Below are 27,908 nucleotides of genomic sequence, written 5' to 3' on the forward strand. Positions count from 1 at the left end.
CAGAATTGAATGTATATTAGATAAAATGTGATGATCTTGTTCAATCTGAAAACCCCTTTGCCCCCCCCTCCCTTTTTTTTTTACTTAAACATTTTTATGATGATTTAGATGGAAGTTGTTTTTTGTCAGTTAATATTGGTTCCAGCCCCTCAAACTGTTCATACCTGCTTTATAGCATCCACTGTACTAATCCTCCTTCAAATTGGGGTGGGGAGTGGTGGCGCAGTTTAGTTACATCCTCAAGATAAAGCCTTGGTGAAAAACAAATGTTCTTTAGCTATTAAAAAAAAAATGAAAACAGAATACTAGTTTTACTTTGATTTTTCAAAAACGTGGTGAAAAGAATTTAATACTCAAATATGCATATCTTCTATTGGAGTGAATGGTTCTGTTTCATGGCATATAAGTTCCTTGTTGATAGTCCTCACCAAGGGAGACTAAAAAACAAGGCTCTGTCTTTCTGTCAACGTGAACTTGGACATGCAGGCGGCTCTCAGGATTGGATGTGCTCCAAAACCTGCAGCGCCTGCCGTGAGGCAGGTAGAACTTGGCCCTTTCCCTCTGACTATTTACTCAAGTCCTCAGGTAAATGAGAAGTCCCCTTTTCAGACCATGTTTTCTATGGTTCTCACATAACAATGTGTTCCCTAAAGCAACACTGAGCCCATTATTCTGGAAAATGCACTGTTAGAGGGGAACTAGGAACTAAAGGCTACACTTTGCAGAACCTGAAGCAAAGACGTAAGCAGCACATCAAGGCAGATCTTCACGTGCCATGGACTGAACCGCTCCCCACCTACTCTAGAGGTGGAAAGCGTCTCCATCAACAGAGTACACAGGTGTGAGTGCAGGCCTGAGTGTGTGTGTCTCCCCTGCAAACTCGTATGCTGAAAACTTTACCCCAAAGATGATGGGGTTAGGAGATGGGGCCTTTAAGAGGTTCTTAGGTCATGAGTGTGGAGGCCCCATGAATGGAATGAGTGCCCATTCCCTAGCCCTTCCTGCCAGGTGAGGACACAGTGAGAAGTCTGTGATCCAGAAGAGGGCCCTTACCCAACCATGCTAGCACCTGAACTTGGACCTCTAGCCTCAGAACTGTAAGAAATAAATCTATTTAATAATATCAAGGCCAAATACATGGTCATGCTTAATCACTGTTCCTCATCATCTTAGGACTTCTCATAAGGCAACTAAATTTAGTTTATCTTAACCACACTCCCAGCATATACACATACACATTTACCTTTCATCTCCTAGTTCTTTACATTCCTGTCTTCCAGTAGGTGAAAGCTAACTAATGGAGTGATATAACCCAGGTTAATATGGTAATGATGGTTGTGGATATAAAGCCTTGATCTTCCCTATCAACAAATCATGCCTTGATTCAGAAACACTGACTCAAAGACACAAATAGAGGAAGAAAGGCAGGGCCCATAGTTTGGAGCAAGCAGGTCTATTAGCCAAATTACAGAAAATATGCTGTCCCCTGACTCAGCGCATGTGTATGTGCCCGTGTGTATTACAGATCTGTCTAGCTGTGTGCCTGTAAATTTATATTACATACGTGTGGGGGAAACCTCATTTTAGATGAGAGCTGACAAAGCATTTAGTAAAGCACCGATACCATACAAAATATCCCAGGTGTGGAAGGTACCCAGTAAACTTAATCACAGCAAATGAGTGATTTATTGAAGGGCAGTCTATAATATCAGCTCCAGACCACATCCATTGCCCATCTCTGAAATGAGCTCATGCCAAGTTATGCTCCACCAATTCATTTCCCTTTTCTAACTACAGTAAACTATTGGAAAGAATGACTATGGTTCTTTCCTTTTATTACCCCATCCTTAAGATATCACATCATTCTGAACAAAGACTTCATTCCTTATTTTGAAACCATTTCATAACATCAACTGGACACATATCAGGCCTTCAGAGCTCTATCTTTCTGGTTCTGCCTCCAACTCCCTCATCCATCTCTCCTCCTGTATCCTGGGTCCCCTTTGTTCCCAAAAGCCAAGGGACTTTTCACCCACAGTAGTTCAGGGTCCTTGCCCTTGGAAACTCCTTCCCTACAGTAGGAAGCATACAATGAAACAGCCAATGTCATGTAATTAACATTAGAGCAAAGATGAACTGATTGCTAGCAGAGAACAAAAGAAAGGCACCAATCCTGCCAGAAATGGGCTGGGTACCTTTGTAAGATCAGTTGACAAGCACTTGTTCATTTAAGTGTTTAAGAAAACAGACTTCCTTTCTGCCAATATGATGAGTTCAATAACCTGAGAACTCTACTGCTCAAAGCCTTTGTTTTTCGTTCAGTTGCTCAGTTGTGTCCGACTCTTTGCAACCCCATGGACTGCAGCACACCAGGCCTCCCAGTCCTTCACCACCTCTAGCAATTTGCTCAAACTCATACCCACTGAGTTGGTGATGCCATCCAACCATCTCATCCTCTGTCGTCCCCTTCTCCTCCTGTTCTCAATCTTTCCCAGCATCAGGGTCTTTTCCAATGAGTCAGCTCTTTGCATCGGGGGGCCAAAGTATTGGAACTTCAGCTTCAGCATCAGTCCTTCCAGTGAATATTCAGAGTGAATTTCCTTTAGTATTGACTGGTTTGATCTTCTTGAAGTCCAGGGGGATCTCAAGAGTCTTCTCCAGCATCACAGTTTGAAAGCATCAATTATTCAGCCCCAGCCTTCTTTACGACCAAGATAATCACAATGGTGTGATCATTCATCTAGAGCCAGACATCCTGGAATGTGAAGTCAACTGGGCCTTAGAAAGCATCACTACGAACAAAGCTAGTGGAGGTGATGGAATTCCAGTTGAGCTATTTTAAATCCTGAAAGATGATGCTGTGAAAGTGCTGCACTCAATATGCCAACAAATTTGGAAAACTCAGCAGTGGCCACAGGACTGGAAAAGGTCAGTTTTCATTTCAATCCCAAAGAAAGGCAATGCCAAAGAATGCTCAAAGTACCACACAATTGCACTCATCTCATACGCTAGGAAAGTAATGCTCAAAATTCTCCAAGCCAGGCTTCAGCAATACGTGAACCAGGAACTTCCAGATGTTCAAGCTGGTTTTAGAAAAGGCAGAGGAACCAGAGGTCAAATTGCCAACATCCGCTGGATCACTGAAAAAGCAAGAGAGTTCCAGAAAAACATCTATTTCTGCTTTATTGACTATGCCAAAGACTTTCACTGTGTGGATCACAATAAGCTACGGAAAATTCTGAAAGAGATGGGAATACCAGACCACCTGACCTGCCTCTTGAGAAATCTGTATGCAGGTCGGGAAGCAACAGTTAGAACTGGACATGGAACAACAGACTGGTTCCAAATAGGAACCAGTACGTCAAGGCTGTATATTGTCACCCTGCTTATTTAACTTCTATGCAGAGTACATCATGAGAAACACTGGGCTGGAAGAAGCACAAGCTGGAATCAAGACTGCCAGGAGAAATATCAATAGCCTCAGATATGCAGATGACATCACCCTTATGGCAGGAAACAACGAGGAACTGAAAAGCCTCTTGATGAAAGTGAAAGAGGAGAGTGAAAAAGCTGGCTTAAAACTCAACAGTCAAAAAATGAAGATCATGGCATCTGGTCCTATCATTTAATGGGAAATAGATGGGGAAACAGTGGAAACAGTGTCAGACTTTATTTTGGGGGGGCTCCAAAATCACTGCAGATGGTGACTGCAGCCATGAAATTAAAAGACACTTACTCCTTGGAAGGAAAGTTATGACCAACCTAGATAGCATATTGAAAAACAGAGACATTACTTTGCCAACAAAGGTCCATCTAGTCAAGGCTATGGTTTTTCCAGTGGTCATGTATGGATGTGAAAGTTGGACGGAGAGAAAGCTTAGCACTGAAGAATTGATGCTTTTGAACTGTAGTGTTGAGAAGACTTTTGAGAGTCTCTTGGACTGCAAGGAGATCCAACCAGTCCATTCTGAAGGAGATCAGTCCTGGGTGTTCTTTGGAAGGACTGATGCTAAAGCTGAAACTCCAATACTTTGGCCACCTCATACGAAGAATTGACTCATTGGAAAAGACTCTGATGCTGGGAGGGACTGGGGGCAGCAGGAAAAGGGGACGACAGGAGATGAGATGGCTGGATGGCATCACTGACTCAATGGACATGAGTTTGGGTGAACTCCGGGAGTGGTGATGGACAGGGAGGCCTGGCATGCTGCAACTCGTGGGGTCACAAAGAGTCGGACACGACTGAGCAACTGAACTGAACTGAAGCCTTCTTTATGGTACAACTCTCACATCCATACATGACTACTGGAAAAACCATAGCTTTGACTCAATGGATCTTTGTTAGCAAAGTGATGTCTCTGCTTTTTAATATGCTATCTAGGTTTGTCATAGCTTTTCTTCCAAGAAGCAAGAGTCTTTTAATTTCATGACTGCAGTCATCGTTTGCAGTGATTTTTGGAGCCTAAGAGAATAAAGTCTGTCACTGTTTCCGTTTTTTCCTCATCTATTTGCCATGAAGCACGATCTTGGAAGGGAGCCTATTTAAGAATCACTGCAAATGCGTGTTTCTTGAGAATTCTCCCAAGAACATAGGGAAGCTCTCCAAAAGTCACCAAATTAAGACTCACTGAAAAATACAGCAATAAACTGTGTTTTAACAACAAACTGTGGAAAACGCTTACAGAGGTGGGAATATCAGACCACCTTACCTGCCTTCTGAGAAATCTGTATGCAGGTCAAGAACCAACAGTTAGAACCAGACATAGAAAAACAGACTTGTTCCAAATTGGAAAAGGAGTACGTCAAGGCTATATATCGTTACCCTGCTTATTTAATTTACATGCAGAGTACACCATGAGAAATGCCAGGCTGGATGAAGCACAAGCTGGAATCAAGACTGCCAGGAGAAATATCAATAATCTCAGATATGCAGATGACACCACCCTTAAGTCAGGAAACGATGAGGAACTGAAAAGCCTCTTGATGAAAGTGAAAGAGGAGAGTGAAAAAGCTGGCTTAAAACTCAACAGTCAAAAAATGAAGATCATGGCATCACCTCATGGCAAATAAATGGGAAAACAATGGAAACAGTGACAGACTTTATTTTGCTGGGCTCCAAAATCACTGCAGATGGTGACTGCAGCCGTGAAATTAAAAAACGCTTGCTCCTTGGAAGAAAAGCTATGACCAACCTAGAGAGAGTATTAAAAAGCTGAGACATTACCTTGCTGACAAAGGTCCGTCTAGTCAAAGCCGTGGTTTTTCCAGTAGTTATGTACAGATGTGAGAGCTGGACCTTTTGAGATCCAAAGAACTGATGCTTTTGAACTGTGGTGTTGGAGAAGACTCTTCAGAGTCCCTTGGACTTCAAGGAGATCAAATCAGTCAATCCAAAAGGAAATCAGTCTTGAATATTCACTGGAAGGACTGATGCTGAAACTCCAGTACTTTGGCCACCTGATGGGAAGAACTGACTCACTGGAAAAGACCCTAATGCTGGGCAAGATTGACGGCAGGAGGAGAAGGGGACAACAGAGGATGAGATCATTGGATGGCATCAGCAACTCGATGGACATGTGTTGAGCAAGCTCCAGGAGTTGGTGATGGACAGAGAAGCCAGGCATGCTGCAGTCCATGGGGTTGCAAAGAATCAGACACAACTGAGTAACTGAACTGAACTGAACTGAAAAATATAGAGATGACAGAGCAAGAATCTTTGCCCTGAAGAGTTTGACTGGTCTCAGCTCTGAAGACTAAGTTTAAATGGCCTTTGAACGTAATCAGTACTAGAATTTGAATCTTAAGGGGTTATACAGAATATATAGTATAGCAGAAAGCTAGAGGACAAAGACCAAAGATGAAACATGATGAAAAGGTTCAACATACTTTTTATAGGAATTTCAGACTGAGATAAAAGAGAATATTTGAAGAGATGATTTTGAAGAACCCTTATTACTAGGGCAGTACCGACACTCATTAGGTACTCAGTAAACTGCAGGGTCCTCCCTCCCCTCCTATGCCCAATGACTGCCCCTATACAATCGAACAATTATCTCAGCACTTGTCGCTAACTGTTTCATGTGCTTATTCCCCAGCTAAATTATTCTCTTGCGTCCTCTGCTGTGTTCCATTGTTGTTACCGTTGTTTGGTCACTAAATCATGTCCAGCTCTTTTGCGACCCCCCCGAACTGTAGCCCACAAGACTCCTCTGTCCATGGGATTCTCCAGGCAAGAATACTGGGGTGCATTGCCATTTTCTACTCCAGGGGATCTTTCCAACCCAGGGATCAGACCCACGTCTCCTGCATTGGCAGGTTGATTCTTAACCACTGAGCAACCTGGGAAGCGTTTTTTCCTATAAATAAATGTATCCTTAATGCAAAATTCCCTGATAGATCAGTTGGTAAAGAATCCACCTCCAATGCCAGAGACCCCGGTTTGATTCCTGGGTTGGGAAGATCTGCTGGAGAAGGGATAGGCTACCCATTCCAGTATTCTTGGACTTCCCTTGTGGCTTAGCTGGTAAAGAATCTGCCTGCAATGCGAGCGACCTGGGTTCAATCCCTGGGTTGGGAAGATCCCCTGGAGAAAGGAAAGGCTACCAACTCCATCAATTCTGGTCTGGAGAATTCCATGGACTGTATAGTCCATGGGGTCCCAAAGAGTTGGACATGACTGAGTGACTTTCACTAATGTAAAATTTGGCTGACCAGGAGAGTTACAAATTTTACAAAATTATTTTTAGCTTCTTTCTGAAGGATTAATTCAGTAAAATCCATACCCTTTCAAAAACAGGAGGAAAAGATGCACTATAATTTAAAAAGAATATTACACTTAAATATATTGTCTTTTAATGACTGGAGTCCCTACTGAGACTTAATGAGAAGTATCTTCATATACATAAAAGTTCCTGAACTAAATCAGGCTACATATTTCATTACATTCAATTATGGATGGACTCACATGCCCATAAAACATCCACCATCTGTGTTCTGTAACATACTGACATGCACACATAAGTCCTACAGATGAAAGGACTCTTTACATGTATTTAATGATGTCACATTATTCAATTTATTTGTGCTTTTTAAAAAGCTTCATATACCTAGACATTTGTAGGTTGCTTTAAAAGAAAAACAACCTTGTAATCAGATTTCTGCAACATGACTTCTCATATAAATGTTTCCCTCAGTACAGATTCACTGAGAATTTTTATTAAAAAGCTTTCACGTATTTCAAATATTTTTTAAAGGTTCTATACTTCATATCACTAATCTGACATCCACCAAAACATCACTTCTGGATAAAGCCTTCCACATATGTTGCAGTCTTCGTGATCATTGCCCTTCAGGGTGTGCTCATATGAGTCCAACCGATATTTAAAAAATTTCTGAATGCTCAGGATACTGAAAGGAATCTGATTTATGATGGTTACCCTGACAGAAATTTCCTGATGCTCATTTTACTTACAGGATTTCTCCCATATGGCTTCTGTCGTACAACAAAGTATGACTCCTGAAAGAGAGGCTTAATTTGTAATGTTTCTATCACCTATGTTGTCTGATATTTAGTAAAAGTCTGATATATGGTAAAAATTTCATGCAACCAAAACAAATATTTTTTTTAAAAAAGAATCTCCAAGAAACCCACCAGTAGAGTTGTACCAATTACCATTAAGTATTGAGAAAATTTCCAAACCTGCCTCAACCATCACATGTGCTGAACCAATCACAGAAGCCTCACCACCTCCCAGAAAAGATAGGAGACCCAGAGCTGCACCACCAACTACAAGAGCTACACCCCTTCCTAGACTCACTGCATCACCCACAACTAAATACTTATAGACTCCTGTATCCTCTTAACCTTCTATCCCCTGGGGCAGTGAGAAAAAAAAATACTGAAAACTGCTTAAGTCTTCTGCAGGAAAAGGAAAGTGAAGTCACTCATTCGTGTCTGACTTTCCAACCCCATGGACTGTAGCCTACCAGGTTCCTCCATCCATGGGATTTTCCAGACAAGAATACTGGAGTGGGTTGCCATTTCTTTCTCCAAGGCATCTTCCTGACCCAGGGATCGAACCCAGGTCTCCCGCATTGCGGGCAGACGCTTTACCGGCTAAGCCACCAGGGAAGCCCAAGTCTTCTGCCTCCTCCCAAAACTTTACCTTCTCTGCCAACAGAAAGCTGGAGCTTCCTAAGAAGGATATCTTTATAACTACATTTAAGTGCCTGTCAACAAGTCGTGTATTTTTACTGCACAAAACTTGTAGTAAAATCATACACATGCACTTACGTGGGGCAGAGAAAAATGGAAGGCCTGATCACATAAGACTTTACACGTAAAGTCACGTGTGGGCTTTGGTTTCTCAGAGTATGAAAGGATTCATTTGAGGATTCCATGCTCAGGAATGACATGATCTGACATACACACTGAAAGTATCATTCTAACTACTATTGTGCAGGTCAACAAAGGGACCAAGAGCAGGGCAGGAGACTTTTTTGGAGGCCACTGCAATAATCCAGGCAAGAGATGATGAGGGGCAAGAACAGGGAGGTGGCAAGGGAGGCAATGAGCAGTCCCTAGATTCTGAACACATTCTGAAGATAAAGCCAGTAGGATTTCCTGGCAAGTTGAAAGTGAGATATAAGATAAAGAAGGTGTCTCCCAAGTTGGAAGAATGAGCTAAGGATGTACTTGCCATTAACAGAGATGGGGAGTGTTGTAAATAGTGCAGATGTGGGAAAGGAAACCAGGAATTCAGTTTTGCACATAAGTTTGAGATGCCCACACGTGCAGAGCTGTCACACAGACACGGAGACACACAGAATGCAGTTTATTCTGCCCACCAAGTCCTTTTCCTGATTTACTCTCATCAGAGCACTAGTGAGAAGACAAAAGATTAAAGGGAGGAACAGTAGGGAGTAGTTCCCTCCCACTGAGTATGTAGAAATCTAAAAAAGGTGGCCTTTTCTGCCACCTATGGCACAGCCTAAGCTGGAACGGCAAACAGCATCTTCTTTTTTTAACACTTGGAAAGGCATCAAAGGAATGAGATGAGTATATCCAAAGAGTGGTTTCAGACACAAAAATACACCACCATGCTGACCGCCTGGGTTGCAGCTACAACCAAAGTCCCTGCCAGGGATATGAGAAAATGAAACCACATCAACCATTTTGTGATAAATTGCCCCCAAGTCTTCCCTTTCACAGTTCCGTTCTTCAGATAGTGTGGTCGACAGGGCTATTTTCCTTGGAAATCATAATTATTTTCCAAAGGAAAATGAGTTCGGGTTTTCTAATGGTCAATGAAGAAGATGACTCCAAGGCCAGGGCAGCCCTGGCGCCCCTCCACAGGCCCTGCCTCACCTCTGCCTCATGACTCAGTTTCTCCACGTGTAAATACTGCAGCAGGGAAAATATTTTCCGCCACCTACACACAGGACTTCTGTGACGATTAATGAATTAATGTGTATAAAACACTATGAGCTACTCAAATACAAGGACAATGGAACTCTATTTGTAAGCTGTTGAGGCCAAGACAGAGCAATCTTAACTCTTTTCTTACAAACCCCACTGAAAAGCACACTAAGATATCAGAAGTTATCCTGCATGGACCGGAAGATTCAAAATGAGATAACATCTGAAAGCTCTTTGTGACATTCAATGCCAATGTTAGGATTTCTAGCAAAGATCCCTTAAGATAGAAATGCAATATTAAACAGGTTAAGAATCATAACCAATCAACAAAAAGTTGTAGTTCTAGTAAAGCTCCCCACGGGGGTTAAATGTGTTGGCCTCAGAGGCCGTATTCTGAGTTACTGCTGGAAGCATGACAGGACCTGGGAAAAAAAATATGGACTTTTGTCTAAGAGCCATAAAACTGAGCACGTCGTAAGAGCCATCCATGAAAAGAGCTTTGTTGAAAGCCTTTTCCCTTATTTTCTAGACGCTGTCCAAGTTCACTTAAACAGTCACAATTAACATTGACGTGAATAGGCCACTGTATGGACTCTGCCCTTAATCCAGAGAGATGGTTTTCTCTGCAGGCTGTGATTTTACACCAGAATTCAATCAACCACTCCCATTGTCTCATTCCTGGCCCAGACTCTGCCAGAGAGCCCATGAATGCACAGTCTGAGGTAAAATCTTTTCCCCACAAAGCAGGCAGGTGCTTGGATTACTGTGAACATTTGAGTTTTCTTGCACCTTAATGTTTCATCTCAGAAAAAGAAGTGCTAATGGTGGCTAGAAAAGTATTCAAAACAACAAGCTCAAAATGACACCATGATTAACCTGAATCGGGACCAAAAATGTTCCTGAATTCCTCCTGACCGAGTTTCCCCGAGCTGGCTGGCACAGCCACCCTGCCGTGGACACCTGAGGCAGGAAGGGCTGACGCACCCAAGGTCGGTGCATTCTAATCCCTGAGTCGCTCATGACTCACGGAAAATTCCGGACTTCAGTTCTGTGTTTACTGCACATGGACGCTAATCTCCCATCTGGTTTCCCTGCTTTTAGCCCCAGCTCCCTCCAGTCCATGTGGCTGGTGAGCAAAAGAGTCCACTTACTCAAGTACTGCTCAGCTCCCCTAACCTACTGTAAACCTCCCTGTGGCTCCCCACTGCCAAGAGAGGCAAGGTCTCCCTTCTGCAGCTGCCGAAGGAAATGGCAACCCAGTCCAGTATTCTTGCCTGGAGAATCCCACGGACGGAAGAGCCTGGCGGGCTATGCTCCATGGGGTCGCAAAGAGCTGGACGCAACTGAGCACGCGCACGCACACACACATGCAAGGATAGGTAGGTGGCTAGAGAGTTTATGCAAAGGAATGCTGGAGGGTCAGTTAGGATCATGTTTAGGTAGCAAAGGCTGTTTCTGTTATCACCAAAATCTATGGCTGAGGCACTCTCCAGCCTATTTCCTATAACTTCCCATCACCAGCTGGCCATTCTATGAGGGCGGCCAATGTGTGGCCCCACCTCCCCCAACCCAAACACCACAGGTACACTTCCGCCCCTATGCTATCTTTCTGGAAAATCGGGGCAGGGGTGACTGACCAGGGTAAGCACAGGGCAGGAACATCAAACCCAGTCCAGGAGCTGAGCATGTTGAGTCTTGAAGGAGAATGCAAATGAAGCAGACAGCAGGGAAGGACAGGGGGCCGGGGAGGAGACCCATTCCAGCAAGTGTACTGAGGACAGGGAGCAAGTTGATCTGCGCAGGACCTGACATTCCTCCTTTAGAGCTGTGTGCCTGACAAGGGGACAGAGCTGAGACCAGAGACGCAAGCAGAGCTCTCCTCACTCAGTGCATGATTACTGTGGAGTCTCCACTCTGAAACCTAAGGGGTAGCTTACAAGAAGCCTAAGAATAAATCCCTAAAAGCCGAAAAGAGACCAAAATCGTTTCTCCCAATTAACTTCCCAAAATCCCTAACATTTACTCTTACTATATGCATTTACCTCCATAAAATACAATAGTTTCAAGTTAAGACACCTGCTTCAGTTAAACTCATTCCAAAATGATTTAGTTTTGTATATATAGAACCTGAAGAAAAAAAAAAAATCAACCCCATCACATTCCTGAACAAAGCAGGAAACAGAAGCAACTGCAGTGTGTCCAAGTGTCAGGTTGCGGAAAGAACCAAGGCAGAAAAGAGGCACATACGCCTGGATTAGAGTCCCCAGTCCGTCTCTGCCTAGACGTGTGACTGGCGACATGCTACTTAATTCAAGCCTCGACTGCCTTATCTGTAAGAGGTAGCTAATGAAGCCAACAGTTAGCAGACTGTCAGTGTGATGAAATCGAATATACCGAAAGCACTTGGTTCATGCACTGACGCCATCTCCTTCTTTCCAAGGATCAGTTTGCCCTTCAAAGACCTCAGTTTCTGGAAGGCATGTCCCGCACACCCTGAGGCATCACTGGAAAACCAGTGGCCAGGTTCCAACCACTGCCATCTCCAACTGTGCGACTGGGAGAGCTCAACTTGGGAGCTCCATTTCCCTATCTGCAGAAGGAGGACATCACTGCCCAGTCCTGGCCATGCAAGGGTGAAGGGGGAGTCGCTGAGGCTTCTACGGACTCCAGGTACATAAACCACCATCACCGAGTATTTGTGTACTTCTAAGTGACCTGCCCTGAGACATAGTTCCGACACCACCTTGGAATTTCCAGTTCAACCACTTTCCTCATGCCACTCATGAACCTACAAAGACTCTTTATTGCTCGCTAGGTCTCTCAAATTCTGTTTGATTTCCGACTCTCCTTAATGTGGCCCCACCCCACCTGGCTATCGAATGCTCTTTCCTCCTGTACCCCCAGATTTGCACGCTCTCCTGCTCATGGTCCACACTCAGCCCCGCCCCTGAGCTGACCCCTCCTGCCTAAAGCACCCATCCCTACCCTCTCGACTGACCTAGGTGGATAAAATCTAACCCAACTAATTCTATCTGCTCCATTACACCACTGATCCCTCCAGCAATAAGGATTCTCTTCTAGTTCTGAACTCCTCGCCAGACTCTCAGTTGATGTTTTACTCAATTCCCTAATCTCTCTTCTCTGCTACTGTTCTCTTCCATAAAATGACAAGCATCTGCATGAAGAGAGCATATCATTTTTATGCCCATTCCCTAAAAAAGTTCAAAGTAGTGCAACAGCATAAAACATGGATGAGAGGTTCTCACCTCTCTTTGTGCACAAAAATTTCCATCCTCCATTCATTTCCACAAATTTTTAAAAAACACCTACTCTGTGCTGCTGGTAAGGAAACCAAGGTGAGCAGGGTAAGCTTCCAGGTCTCAGAGGCTCAAGATGCCAACTGGTCAATGGCGTAGACCGCGAGAGTTATCACACAAGATTCTAATACTGATTTTCAATCTATAGCCATGGTTGAAACAAAAAATGCCTCTTCTCTTGTAGGAATTGAGCCATAAATTCTGATGCACTTCACGCATTATGAGCAAAATACTGGGAATAACCTAAAAGTCCCACATTGAGAATAATATAATAGAGAATTTTATGCAGTCACTGAAAATGGTAAATTTTGAAGGATATCCAACATATTAACAATATCACAAGTAAAAAATGAAGACTGGCTCATGTACATGTTACGGTGAAACAAGCTGTGCTTGAACACAAGTTTGCTGTCCACCAAACTCCACTTCAAGCACTTCACACAATGACCACAACAAGGCCACCTGGGTGAGACCTTCCACATCCCCATGACCTCCACCAGCATTCCCCAAATAACACAACCTAATTAAAACTCTGCGGTTTCAAGACAAGCCCCCTTCTTCTAGTACAACTACTTTCCCTTAATTCTTATACAGAGGAAAGCTGAAGTCGCCTCTTAACATACGTTCATCATTTATTCTGCACCACCGTCCATAAAGTATTGCTATTCTCATTTCACGGATGAGAAAACAGATTGAAGGCTCAAAGTCACCAGCTAAAATACGGTAGAGCTGGGAATTACAGCCGTGCACATCTCATCCTGAGCTCACTATCACAGCACTGTCCATCCTCCTCTTAGGGCCAACCCAACTCAGCAGACTGTCCAAGCCCCACGTGTGTGGTTAGGACAGGGCTGAGCTTCCGGCTAAATCCTCTCTAATTCTCCTAAACATAGGAGGCCTAATTGTAGTGTCTGTCTTTCAAAACTGTTGTGGTCTCCCCGAGATGTAGAGGTTCAGAGTGCCTAGTAATTCCTCCACACATTAATTATCAAGTAACCTTTACACAGACAAGCTTTTCATTTGGACAGAACAGAAACCTTCATACACAGGTAATTTCAATTAGGACACATCTCTCAGGTTATGAATGGCCCAGATTACAACACTTGTAAATGGGCTATCTGCAGCTCCTACATGCCAAGGGGGTTAAGTATCCAGATCAGCCCACAAGAGCCTTTTTATTAATACCTCCAATACTAATCTGTGAGTATTGTCCTAAGCATCATGTTCACCCATGTTTCCATGGGACAATCAAAATTCCCGTTTACAATTCCAAAAACATATTTCCTCCTGCTATAATCCTGGTGATGGGATTAGACCCTTCTCCTCCCACCCATATTCACGGGGCCACGGAAGCCAGGACATTCCCAACGCCTGTGAGATACAGAACCTCTGTGGGGGCTACAGCAGGGACCCACATCTGTGTCTGGGCCCCTTTCCTTTACTGCAGGGGGATGGAAGGGGCTGACCCACTGTCCCCTTGCCTACTACTACCCAACCCACGTGTTAGACACCAACGTGTTTAACAGAAACAGATTCCATCCCAATTTCTTCATTACCCTGCTCTTATTCTCTAAGCAAGCACACCCTCTTCTGATACTGAAACATACAACAGAAATAACAAACAAGAGTTGGTTACTAGAGTCACCCTGATGCACATTACATGCCCAGGATTTATTTATTTTATAACCGGAGTTTGTACCTTTTGACCCCCTTCATCCACGTGCCCCCACTAACCTCCCTCCCTCCCACTGCCTCATCACCCACAAGTTGATAGGAAAGTAAATCTGAAGAGTTCTCAAATAAAATTGTAACTACCTGTGGTGATCAATGTTAACCAGACTGATGGTAGTGATCATTTCACAGTACATACAAATACTGAATCATTATGCTGCATATCTGAAACCAATGCTATATGTCATTTATATCTCAATAAAAAAGTATAACAACAACAAAAAAGAGTTGGTTACAAAATATTAATGAAATTCACTCAGAAGAGCAGGTTCAAGTATGCAGTCCACATTTTATTTCACTCAGTAGAAGCACATCCCCCGGCAAGCAGTTTCAAGTCTCTGAGCTCCAGTTTCCTGATCAATAAAACAAGAGGGCTGAACTGCCTGACAGCAACAGCTTCCCAACCATAAAGAGGGTCGCAGCGAAAGTGCTTCCAACACACAGAGTGTGAATCTGATATTTCTGGCTCTTCTTTGTTCTACCAGCCAAATCATCCTTGTTCTGAAAAGCCTCATCCAAACGCTCCTCAACCCCTTCAATTCCAGGTCAGGATGTCCTGGGCCCCTCTCCCTCTCCAGCCCTCTAACCAGCCCCGCCACCACCAAGAACATATCATCTATCAAACAGGAAAAAAGCTATGGAAGTGATATTTTGGAGGCAGGGCCATATAATGGTTAAAAGCCCAAAATTTAGATTCAGATATGAGTGTCAATCCAGTTGAGCAATTTATTAGCTTGTAACCCCAGGCAAGTTACTTAGTCTAAGCCTCTGTTTCCCCATCTATAAAACGGGGACCATAACAATGCCTATTTCATAAGACGGAAGTGAGTAACACACACAAAGCCCTTAGAAGCCTGGCACACACATGCACTATGAAGCCATCATTGTGGCGGTGGTGGTGATTAGAGCTGCTACAAATATTATTTTCCTGAAAGATGATTAACAGCCTGATTGAAATGAGATTCTTCCCCCAAAGGATAACTAACTTATAAAACTCCACCCAAGAGCCACGCCTGAGATGGGGAGGAGAAGCTTCTGTTTGCAGGGGGAATAGAAAGATGGGGTGAGGGACAAGGGTAGCTGTTGATGAAAAACGAGAGGGGAGATGTGGTCCTGTCCATTTATCCTTGCTCCCATTACCCTCCATTCTCCAAGGAGAAGGGCCCTGGCATCAAGGATTAGCCCAGGAAAGGCAATCCTGCAGCCCCCTGACTCCGAGGGATGCAAGACAGGCCTGTGCAAGAAGAGAACAGCCTTTCACATCTAGAATTGAAGGAGTTTAGGAAACATTCAGTCCCCTACTTCGTTTAATGAGAAGCTACGTTCATGTTTCATTTAAAATTCTAGGAATCACTGGTAGGTTTGGGTGGCTTGTTGACTTCTGGTAATACTGTGTTTCATATGTAAAATATCTGTCTTCTAGCTGCAATAGATTTTTAATAGGATTTCCTGGAAATGGTCTATCTCCCCAAAGACTGAACAGGAACTCTCAATGTACAGGTTTGCATGTAAACAGTTCCATCTAGTTAAAAGTACAGAGGACCCTCACTATTTCAGGGAAAACAGGAGTTTTCCGGACACAATTTTCTAAAACATCATTCATGGAACCAGAGAACCTGCCATATTATCAGCATGTGGACCTCAACCTAAAGCATCGCTGGATGTGTATTCGCAGCAAATTCATCAGATAAAATCAAGGTAAATTCACCTCCTTGAGGACAATATAACGTTTGATGCTCAAGAAAGAGAACTACCCATATGAATGGGAATAATAATAAAGACAATTGAAAATTCTAACGAAATCCCCGATCACTTCATTGGTTCACTTAACTAACATTTACTGGATAATTTAAATGTGCCAAATGCTAAGATCTAGAGAAAAGATGATTCGATCTTTGCCCTTAAAATGCTCAACCCAATAAGAATGATAGCCTAAAAGAGATTACAAGCCTAATATGTCACAGGCAATACCAAGTAGTAGGACCAAATCAGGATAGAAGAGCAGGAACTGGTTACGAGGGAGATGACAGACTGCCAGATGACCCCAAAAATCCACTCTCCCCTTTATTCTAGTGGTGAAATCCTCCCACTTTTTGAAACATGAATGCAGCTTTGTTCAAGCTGAAACTCCACTACTTTAGCCACCTGATGAGAAGAACTGACTCATTGGAAAAGACCCTGATGCTGGGAAAGACTGAAGGCAGGAGAAGAAGGGGACAAAAGAGGATGAGATGGTTGGATGGCATCACCAACTCGATGGACATGAGTTTAAGCAAGCTCTGGGAACTGGTGATGGACAGGGAAGCCTGGTGTGCTGTAGTCCACGGGGTTGCAAAGAGTTAGACATGACTGAGTGACTGAACTGAACTGAGAATCCTTCCATTTTAGCTGTGCACATGGCTAACAAGCTAAAGCTATATGGCGCAATACGGTAGCCACTACTACACATGGTTATTAAATACTTGAAATGATAGGATACAGGATGCTTGGGGCGGGTGCACTGGGATGCCCAGAGAGATGGTACAGGGAGGGAGGGGGGAGGGGGGTTCAGGATTGGGAACTCATGTACACCCGTGGCGGAGTCATGCTGATGTATGGCAAAACCAATACAGTATTGTAAAGTAAAATAAAGATAAAAAAATTTTTAAAAATACTTCAAATGTGGCTAATTCTACACGTTGAAATGATACTTTAAATATACTGGGTTAAATAACTAGGTTAGTTTCACTTGCTTTCTATTTTTCAATATGGTTAGTAGAAAATTTTAAGTTACATGTGTGGCTCCCATTATCCTTTTCAGTACTGAGCCAAAAATTCTGTTACCCAGCCTCCCCTGAAGTTCAGTGTGGGCATATGATGAAGTTCTGACCGGCAGGATATGAACAGGAGTACCGTATATGGGGACTGAGTCAGGCTCTTCAAAGGAAGGAGTGGGCCTCCACACCCTCTTGCCCTGTTCTTGCCGGCTGGATGCAGGTGTGTGGAGGTGAGCCAACTACACTCAGGCCAATAAAGATAATGCCCTATGGCTGGGGGAGCAACAGGAAAGAAGGAACACAGTCCCTGGATAACTTCCTAGAGTGAGACCTTTACACATGTAAGAGAAACTCCTGTCTTGTTTAAGTCTCTCTAAAGTCACCTCAACTACATTCTAGCTAATAAAGAAGGCTATAAAAGGTTTCCTAAAGGAGATCGTACCTTTAAAGACATCTTCAAGAGTATTAGTTAGCCAGGCAAAGGAGAGAGGTAGATTGGCCATAAGGGCCAGTTGCAAAAAGCAGCTGGGGCAGAGATGAGAGAGCCAAGGCAGAAAGGCAAGGGTCAGTAGGATGTGTCCAGCGAGCTTTCAGACAGGAGCACAAGCTTGGAGACCAGGAGCTCTGGAAGATGGAGGCAGCACCCAAGGTCGAGGCTGCAGAGGCTGCTCAAGTGCCTGAAAGCCTTGAATGGTGGACTGAGAACCTCGCACTTTTTTCACACAGGAATGGTGAACTACTGAAGATCCTGCCTAAGGAGGAAACAACCATTCCGGAGCGCACTCATGAGGCGGATGTTCAGGAGGCCGAATCAAAGGCAGGAAGTGAGGGAGTCACCCAGGTCAGGCGTGATCAGGTTCTGACCAGCAGCGATGGCAACGTGGAGAAGATGGGACAGAATTAAGGCCTGTTTAAAAGGTCCAGTCACCGTAGGGGGCAAAGAAGAGGGAGAAGTAAACAAACTCTCAGACTTCTGGGCCAAAGGAGGGGACTGGCAACTAAGGCAGATGCGCAGCAACATGGACGGACCCAGAGGCTGTCATCCTGAGCGAAGTCAGTCAGACAGAGGAGAAATCTCTTATACGAGGAATCCAAAAGTAAATGATACAAATAAACTTACTCACAAAACAGAAACAGACTCACAGACAGAGAATGAAGTTACGGTTGCCAGAGGAAGGATGGGGGAAGGGATAGCTAGGGAGTTTGAGAAGGTCATGCACACACTGCTATATTTAAAACGAATAACCAACAAGGACCTGCTGAGGGATAGTTAGGGAGTTTGAGAAGGTCATGCACACACTGCTATCTTTAAAATGGATAACCAACAAAGACCTGCTGTAGGGCACAGGGAACTCTGTTCAGTGTTCTGTGGCTAGGAGGGGACTTTGGAGGAGAATGGATCCATGTATACGCATGGCTGAGCCCCTTGGCTGTCTACCTGAAACCATTGCAACATTGTTAACCAGTTACACTTCAATACAAAACTAAAAGTTTAAAGAGCTAATGACTAAGGCAGGAGCAGGAGCCATTTGGGGTGGAATAAGGAAGCAACAGGCCCAGTTTTAGACACACTGGGAGAGATGCCTCCATTTGTGCCAAAGCTCATCATGAACAGCTGTCCTTGACTAGAACCTAAAGAGGGTACCAGGAACAAGGATGCAGATGTGGGGAGGGGGGACATTTCTGTAGACACCTAGTTTCCATAGACAGCAAGCATACAACAGGGGACAGTGAATGCCAGGAGCTAGGAGAGGAAGGGGAAAGGGAGGGGAAAATTAATCAAAATGACAGAAATGTAAACACTACTGAGACTCTCCAGGCTCATCTCAGAAAAAAAAATTAAAAAGGAGAAACAAATGTGCACAAGACTTTTTAGGGGGACAGGGTGAATAAAAAAGAGTTGAAACTATTACAAAAACAAAGTAAAACTTTTGTCTAAAAAGGCTCTCTTAACCTGTACATTAAATTTTATCAATGATAAAAGTATATCCCAAATGACTTAGAATAGTTTATTTTCTTGAATTCATTACCATACTTTCCAAGGAAAAATTACACAAAAATACTATAATCCCATTCTAAGTTTTATAAAATTAGTCAAAATGAGATTAAAATTTCATAGTAAATCATTTCTTTTCAAGACTCTAAATCACTGGCTCTGCTCTTTTTGCAGAACTTGCGAATTCACTTTGCCTATTTTTAAGGAAACAACCTGAGAAAAAACCCCATCACTTCTAAATTGTGAAAATCCTACTGTAATTGGGAACCCTAGAAATCTAGTTACATAAATACCTTTAAAAACCATGACCGTGAGCAAGTTGCCATCTCTGAGCTCCAGTTTCCTCATCTTTAAAATGAAAATCTGACCCACCTTCCTACCTCCTAGAATTGTTGAGGATTAAGTGAGATGTTAATAGGAGCCCTTTATAAACTACAGAAGGATGCACAAATTTTATTTTCTTATATACAAAAATCTCTGTGAGACTACTAAAATTTTGTTTGTGGGTGCAGTGGCAAACTAATGGATAGAGAGAAAGCAATAGCAATAATTAATCATGATTTTCATAAAAAGCTTCCCAGGGGGAAAAAAAAGTAATCCATACCAATGGAGTTTAATACAGATTCCCAGGTACCACCTGCCAGAGATTCTAATTCAAGTGGCCTCAGTGCCCAAGAAATTATATATCAAGGCTCAGCCCACCCGAGGTGGTTCTAATGACCAGCTAGGTTGGAGACTCAAAGCTAGAAAACGCTTCCGATCACAGACCCTTTTGTATAAACTGTAACTCAGCTGGCTGGATTCAGTGGCTGGAGAGATTAGGTCCATCCACTCATGCAGTAGTTCTTGCGAGCACCCAGTGTGCACAGGTACAGAGCCAGGTGCCTGGAGCCTACGGTCCAGCAGGGGAGATTACAGACAATACATACAGACCAGTGATGACAACATGCAGCAGTAAGCACTATGACAGAGTGGGTGTGGGTCCCTAGAGTGCACACAGGACAGGGATAACGGACCCAGAAGCCAAGAAGAACAGGAGGCATGCAGGTTTTGGCAGGGAGCAAAGATGTGCAGAGAAAAGGAAATGGTGAGCGGATGAAGTGCAAAGGCAGAAAACCAAGGTGTGTCCAGGGAGCTGCCTGGGACTGTCAGGCAAGAGGAAGGCCAGAGGGGAATATGGGAGCCAGACCATGAAAGGCCGTAGAAATTATGCGGAGCTAGTGAAGGATTCTAAACAGAGAATGACATGCTCAAGTCTGTATTTTAGCAACTTCACCTTGAGAGCAGTGGGAGATGGTGGGCGAGCTGGGAGGATGCAGACAGGTAAAGGGAGCCTAGAAACAGGGACTGCAGTTAGAAAACTATCATAGTAATCTAGAGAAAAGGTGCTGGAACCACAGGGCAAAGAGTAGAGATCACAGGAAAGGTTCCACAAAAGTTAACTCAGGGTCTGCTAGTTAAAAGCTTCTCTATAACCTTGATTCTCAGTTTAGCAGATAATGTAAGATGGGAAGATATCAGAGCAACATCTAGGGTGATCCTAGCAGTGGTATACCTAGTGAATTTGATTCCTAAACCAGGTCATTTACTATGCCCCTCCACAGCACCTCCCTGGTGGTCCCGTGGTTGGGACTTTGCACTTCCACTGCAAGGGCCCCAGGTCCAGTTCCCGGTTGGGGAACTAAGATCCTGCATGCCAGATGGCACAACCAAAAAAACACCCTCCCCTACACAACAAAATTTTCAGTAACAGTTTTTTAAATGCATGATAATGGCAGGAAATTCAGTGAAAATATTACCTTATTGAACTACAAATATATCATCATTCCAGGAAAAAAAAAGTGCAAACAGCAATAAAATTCTTAAATATCTTCCAAAGATACAAAGAAGGCAGTTACTAAACTGTGCCAGTAATAACTTTTCTTCACTTGTGTTTTAGTTCTGAGACAAATTTCCATTTGAAAGATATTCAAATGCAATAAAATATTTCAAATATAAAATTTTCACTTCTGAAACAACATTAAGATTCGTAACACTCACTCTGCTTCACTCCTTTACATTTTAAACACAAGAACTCCAAGTAGTCACACAGAGTGACAGAATTAAGGTAACCTAAGTTTTGATTCTTGGTGTTTCGTTGTTGTTGGTTTTTTTTACCATCACTCTCCTATCATTGCTGATTCCAAATCAACTGTTTAAATGAGCTATTAAATAGTACTGCAGAGATTGGACACACAAACTGGACCCAAGATAAGCTTGAACAATGCCAAATCTTTGATTTTACTCTCAGAACCAACTTACGTACTATGTGTTGGGGACCAACTATATAACTGGGAGTTGTCTGAATTAAACTCCATGTTGAATACAATATTTATTAAACAAGTCATTAAAATGCACTAATTTGAAGCTTTCATGGGTATTATTAAAATGCCACAGTGACTGCAAGAATTTTTTAGACAAAGTGAAGGATTTTGTGGACGAGAAGTAACATTAACAGTGTTTATAATTGCCAGTGCATGATGACAGTAAAACCAGACTGAATAAGTCGATTTCTGAAGGAAAACAACTTCATTATTGTCAGTTTCCTGGCCCAGTGGCCAGGGAGGAGGTGGGCATGACCACTGCCCACCCTGACGATGCCACTGAAACTAAAACGATCCAAGAGGGCAGGATCAAGGCCAACAGGGCACAGATCAGAGTGGCAGAGCCGAACAAAAGCAAACAGATAAATCCTTGGGAGTGACGAAATCAGAAGTCACCTTCAAGTTCAAAACAGCACATTTAAAATGCCAAAAGGCTGCTGGAATGCACAAAAATTCTGGGAAGAGAGCACAGGTAATGAGAGGTCGGAACTCTGGTTGAGAATACTGTGCCTAGTTTAGAGCCTTCCCTCTAAGAAACAGCCATGAACTTAAGAGGTCATAATTGACCCACCAGATAGCATACTAGATTCTACGAGAAAAAGTTTATTAATTTCTAGTTTTCATCCTGGAAAGATGACAAGCCATGTAAATCAGATCCTCTACCCCAGACAAGTATCTTACCTGAATTGTGACAAGTGAGAAAGATGAGATACTCAGTTTCACTGCGAAGACAAACCTGAAAACTTGCTGGATCAGCTGAATAGAGCAGAAGCTCTCCTGGTCCCTTTGACACGTGGACAGGCTGCCTTCTCCGCTAAGCCTCCTGAGAGACATCGTGCGCGAGCGGAGAGAGGAGTCCCACAGGCTGGGAGGGATCAATAAACAAACTGCTGGACCTAGCGCAGGTTGTTTAGCCTCCCATATCTGCTTAGTTTCCTTATCTATAAAACAGAGGAGGTTGTTGAGGGGACTAAAGATAACACGCACAGGGCTCCAAGCAGAGTGCTGAACAAAGGGGAAGCAGTTACCACCTGGGTATCAGCACCGTCACTATCAAACTTCAAAGCAAATGACACAAAGAGGTCTTTCTAGAGCTGATGGAAATCTCGGCCCATTCTCCCTGTAACAGGGCCCTCAAATGCTGTAGGGCCTGCTTGGATGGTTGGATAAGCTTCATAAGCGTCATTTCTCCCGCTGTACCAAGACATAAACACAGTGGTTCTACCTATGGCCTATGACAATCACATACCTAACTAACTGTTAGGCAAATTTTTATTAAGTAATTCATCTTTCACAGTAGGAACATTATGTACCCTATCCTCACTCCCCCTCCCAAGATCCAGAAGTGAGGGGGTTTTCCCAATTGTGTTAAATAGCCAGTTCTTCCCACGCCATCTCAAGACTCTAGGATAACCAATGTATACTTAGCCCAAATCATCTCCAGGATGGAATCTCAATCGACAATGATAACACAATTTTACAGCTGAACATGACTCCAAAAGCCAGATGAGACAAGCAAAAAAAAAAAAAAAAAGTCTTTATCCTGTGGTTGCCTTTTTGTGACAATCACCAACTGAAGAGAGAGGAGTTTTTCTGTCATTGGCTTGGAAGAATTGGAAGAGACTAACGCTTGGGACCCCTGAAAAGTTCTTCACACAAGAGTGAGGCAGACATTTACAAATCACTTAGGGTACATAGCCCCACCGATATATAAAAGAGGTACTCACAGTTCCTCTCCTGGTGGTAATTTATTTTTTCTGAATGGGAGGTTGTGGTCTCATAAAATGCCTCACTAATGCTTCTGCTCAAGTGGTTTTACACTCTGGCTAAACAACAGAAGAAAAGAAAAACACTGGTTTTTGAGGAGGGTTGTGTTTTATTTTTGGCAACCTCTAGTACAGAACCCGGGATTCCTACTAGAACATGTCCCTCACAGCCTCTTTTCTTACACAACAGGCCTCATTGAGACTTTCCTCCCCTAATTTAAACTGGCTCATTTTCCTCTCATGTCACTGAATACAGAACTGTGTTAACAAAAAGACACAGGACTGGGGTATTACCTACTGATCACGCTCACTGCTTTTCCACAAGTATATTCACAGAGTTATGCCATGGTAACTCTTCACAGAGCTACCATGCTTTAGGTTTTGATTTTATATCAATATATTATTTACACTTTACAAAGAATTTCCATCTGTAATTTCACTTGATTGGCAGACCACTCAGTTTTATCTGGGGCTTCACTAGTGGCTCAGATGGTAAAGAATCTGCCTGCAATGCAGGAGACCCAGGTTCCCTGGGTTGGGAAGATCCCCTGGAGAAGGAAATGGCAACCACTCCAGTATTCTTGCCTAGAGAATTTCATGGACAGAGAACCTGGTGGGCTATAGTCCATGGGGTTGCAGAGAGTCGGACACAAGTTAAGAGCAACTAACACTTAAAACTTTCAGTTTTATCTAGACAGCTGGCATCATCCCCATTCAGAGAGGGAACACAGACGTGCAAAACACTCTACCGAAGTTCAACTAGGTCTGCACTCCCAATCACAAGTTTAATTTTGCGACTGAGAACACCTGCATTTTACCCAAAAGTGGCCTGTTAATAAATTCTTAACTAGCTGACAGAATAATTCTTTTAAGCTTTTTTCTAATGTTAGCAGTGCAGAAGAAAGCTCCGCTTTGACCTCTGCTGGCTGAAGTTTTCTTTGGCACAGTAAATATCAAAGCAATGGCAAGCTGATAGGTAAATGGCACTCTGACGCAAGCCATGTGAAATATACTTAATAAGGCTGTTTAACTTTCTTAAGGGGTTTTCATATTGTACATACAACTGTTTATATGTTGCTCAGAGAGTCATAGAAAGGAGCAGATGAGGGAATTGAGGATGGGGATAGAGGTCTTGCTTATGGGTTTGTGGCGAGGTTCCTGCCTGATCCCTGCCAGAGGAATGCAGAGAAGAATGCGAGGAGTCCCATTCCAGCTCACCTCACTCCTGTCACTCTGCATAACGTAGTGCTAGTGTCCAAGCAGAATGTCCAACATTTTCAAGAGTGCTATTCACCATCCATGCACCTGGCCTTAATCATATAGTGGTTTTGACACCTGTATTGATGCATTACAAAAATCAGACATTCGTTGTTAACATTTCTGAAACAGACTGGTCTGCCAATAAATGCCTTTCTTTTTCTACACAAATTTGTTATCCTGAAATAAAAGGGTACAAATGTGAAAAATTAACCTCCCTAGCATAGTTAAAAGCTTATACTAATGTGTCATAAGGACCATCTGTGATTGTTTAAGTGACAACCTCGACAGGCATGCCTTCTTCAGATCTACTTACAGTCTTCAATGTTACATGGGATACACTATGAATTTCCATGCTTTTAATGTCTAGTGACATAAGACACTATCTATACCATGTAATCTCACACCACAAGAAAGGGAAGATTTCTGGTGGAAGAAACCACTGTTTTTTTATTTAAAAGAAGTTACCTACTGCATACTTAAAATGCAATAATTCTGTATCCAAAAAAGAAAAATAAGGGATTTAACCATAAACTTATCCTACCAAAGAAAGCAAGCAGTAAATCACAGAAATCACACACACAAAATATAAGGCATGCTATAAAATAGAATGCTGTGACTGAAAACTCACTGATAAAAATACAATTTACAAGTGTTTTTATTAGGTAATAAAGTGTACATGAGTTTAGTTATGATGTTACCTATACATTTTTACTAGTCAAAAATCCCCTGACCCAAATATCCCAAGGCAAACACATGAATGTTCAACAGCTGCACAAGTTACCGACAAACATTCTGCTTTGCCCACATCCACATAATTTCTTAATTTAGAAAAAGGAGATTTCTGCACCTACTTCCACCGGAAGATGCTACAAGCCAAGAAGGTCTGCTTCCCTTGGCGGGTTTGTGCTCCCAGCCGCAGACGACCCTGAGCACCTCGGGGTTCTAAGCCCACACCTCCCCGAGAGCACTGCGCACAGTGCCCGGTAAGCGTGGCCGGCACGACGCACCTCACTGCACAGCACCTTGCTTAAAACAGAGCCCCGGATCTTATTTTCCTAACTTGTTCTATTTCAAGGTACCTCAGGTTTGATGTAAAAAAAAAAAAAAAAAGGCATTCAATTGCATTATACATAGGGAATAAGAATTCCCTCTAATCTCTGCACAGATGACTGAACAATAGTTCACGCTCATCTGGCCTCAGACCCGGTCTGTCAACAGGTACGTCTTAACACCTCCTTGACAAAATATTACACGCTGGAGCCAAGAAGATTCGCTTACCAGACAGAAGCATCCTCGCTGAATCCTAGTCTCCAAAAGGGCTTCTCATTCTCTCTTCCCTGTAATAAGCTTCAAATTCAATAAGAACAAAAGGGCAGCAGCTCCTCTAAAGAAGGGGGGAAAGGAACTGTAAAAGTATCAGTAGGGAAATCCACTACATATTTGGAATTCTACGGGAATAAGTTAACAAGAAGAAAGCAGGCACCTGGCAGGAAAAAATGTTAAGGAAATTATTGAGACATGATACACTTCCTGTCAAAACAACACACGAGGTGGTGATTCATTTGGTCAGTATCTTTTCAGCGCTATGTGACTTTCAATGCTCCGTAAGTTTAGTGATATTGAGTTGTGGCAACGAAGGCATTTATTTTTTAATTTCAAGTACTGAACCGTTCAAACAATGCTGGGCTCCAAAATAAAAGCCAGCATGTACTCAGGGTATCCACAGTGGTATTCTTTAATGTCACAAAGGAAAGATAAAGAACTACCATTTGCCTCCCCTAGTTTAAAACCGGTGGCCACGATGTAATTCAAATTGCGGGGTGCTTAGTCCTGCAGAGCTGTCGCCCAGCAACAGAAACATTAGAATCAATTCCCCCCTTAATCCAACATTCAGAATTCTGTAAAATTGCTTCCATTCTCCAGTGTCTGTAGTTAGGAAAATAAAAAAGTGTTTGTGTGTATGCATGTGTGCATAGAGCTAGGTTTTTCTGTACAAATTTAAAATATAAAGTCATTATAAGCATATTGCCAAAACAAATTTAAATAAATACAAAATAGGACTTTCAGTTTGATAATAACCAATTTCTCCCCTGCCCCTTACCAAACGGTTACTGTAAATGTTTGATAACAAACAATTTGAAAAGTTTAATTAGCAACAATTACATAAGTTTAATAAGAGTTTCAAAGTAAGTGTTGAGTTATGACATCTCAAAGATACTTCAATTATATTTATGAACTAAGTATACAGATTTTCATTAAAATATCTATTTCTTAAATTCGCTTGTTTTTATAATGTCACTGAAGCAGATACATATTTACAATACAGATGATGTTTAGAACACTATAACAATGAAACAAAGACTGGGCAATACTTTGACTCCCATTATACCAGGCACATCTCCCAGGCTGTTGAGAGCACCCTGCCCCTGCCATCTCCACATCATAACACACTCACTCTCTCTCATGGCTGCTGATCTGACAGCACTGAGAGCTCCCAAAAGCTATTAATATTTCCAAGCCTCTTCTCTCTAAGCCTCCAGCACCCATACAAGCCTGCCTCGTAGTAATTACTAGCCAAGCTCAACTCAGTGAAGGTTCAAAACTCTAGCAGAGAATTCCAGCTTCTGGTTCAAGATGGTGGGGTAGAAGGACATGGGCTTAGCTCCTCCTGCAAGAACACCAAAGCTGCAACTAGCTATTGAATAACCACCAACAGGAGGATGCTAGAACCCACCAAGAAAGAAACTCCACATCCAAAGACAAGAAGCAGCGAGACGGCAGGAGGGGTGCGATCCCGACAAAATCAAATCCCACACCCACCAGTGAGTGACCCACAAACTAGAGAACAACAATCATACCAAAGAAGTTCTCCCACTGTTGTGAAGGTTCTGAACCCCAGGCCAGGCTTCCCAGCCTGGGGATTCAACAAAGGAATTGGCTATCCCCAGAGAATCTGACCTTGAAGGCCAGCAAGTCTGATTATAGAACTTCCACAGGCCTGGGAGAAACAGATTTCATTCTTGGAGGACACAAACAAAATCTTTCACACACCAAGACCCAGGGGAAAGGAACAGTGACCCCACAGGAGACCGAACCAAAACTACCTGCTAGTATTGGAGGGTCTGCTGTGGAGGCGAGGGTCAGCAGGGGCTCACCACAGGGACAGGGGCACTGGCAGCAGCAGTCTGGAAGGTCGCCCTTGGGGTAAACCCTCTTGGAGGGCACCGTTAGCCCCACCATAGCGTCCAAGGCTAGGTTACTTCAGGCCAAAAAACTACCAGGGAGGGAGCCCATCAGCACC

At 43.1% G+C, this 27,908-nt stretch overlaps 1 protein-coding gene across 2 annotated transcripts in view; it reads right to left on the reverse strand.

Moving 5' to 3' along the window:
* ARHGEF28 (Rho guanine nucleotide exchange factor 28) overlaps window positions 1–27,908 on the reverse strand; it is a 344,574-nt gene that overhangs the window by 301,045 nt on the left and 15,621 nt on the right. The window lies entirely within an intron of this gene.

This window comes from Capra hircus, chromosome 20 (genome assembly GCF_001704415.2).
Source record: "Capra hircus breed San Clemente chromosome 20, ASM170441v1, whole genome shotgun sequence".
In the NCBI taxonomy this organism is placed as follows: Eukaryota; Metazoa; Chordata; class Mammalia; order Artiodactyla; family Bovidae; genus Capra; species Capra hircus.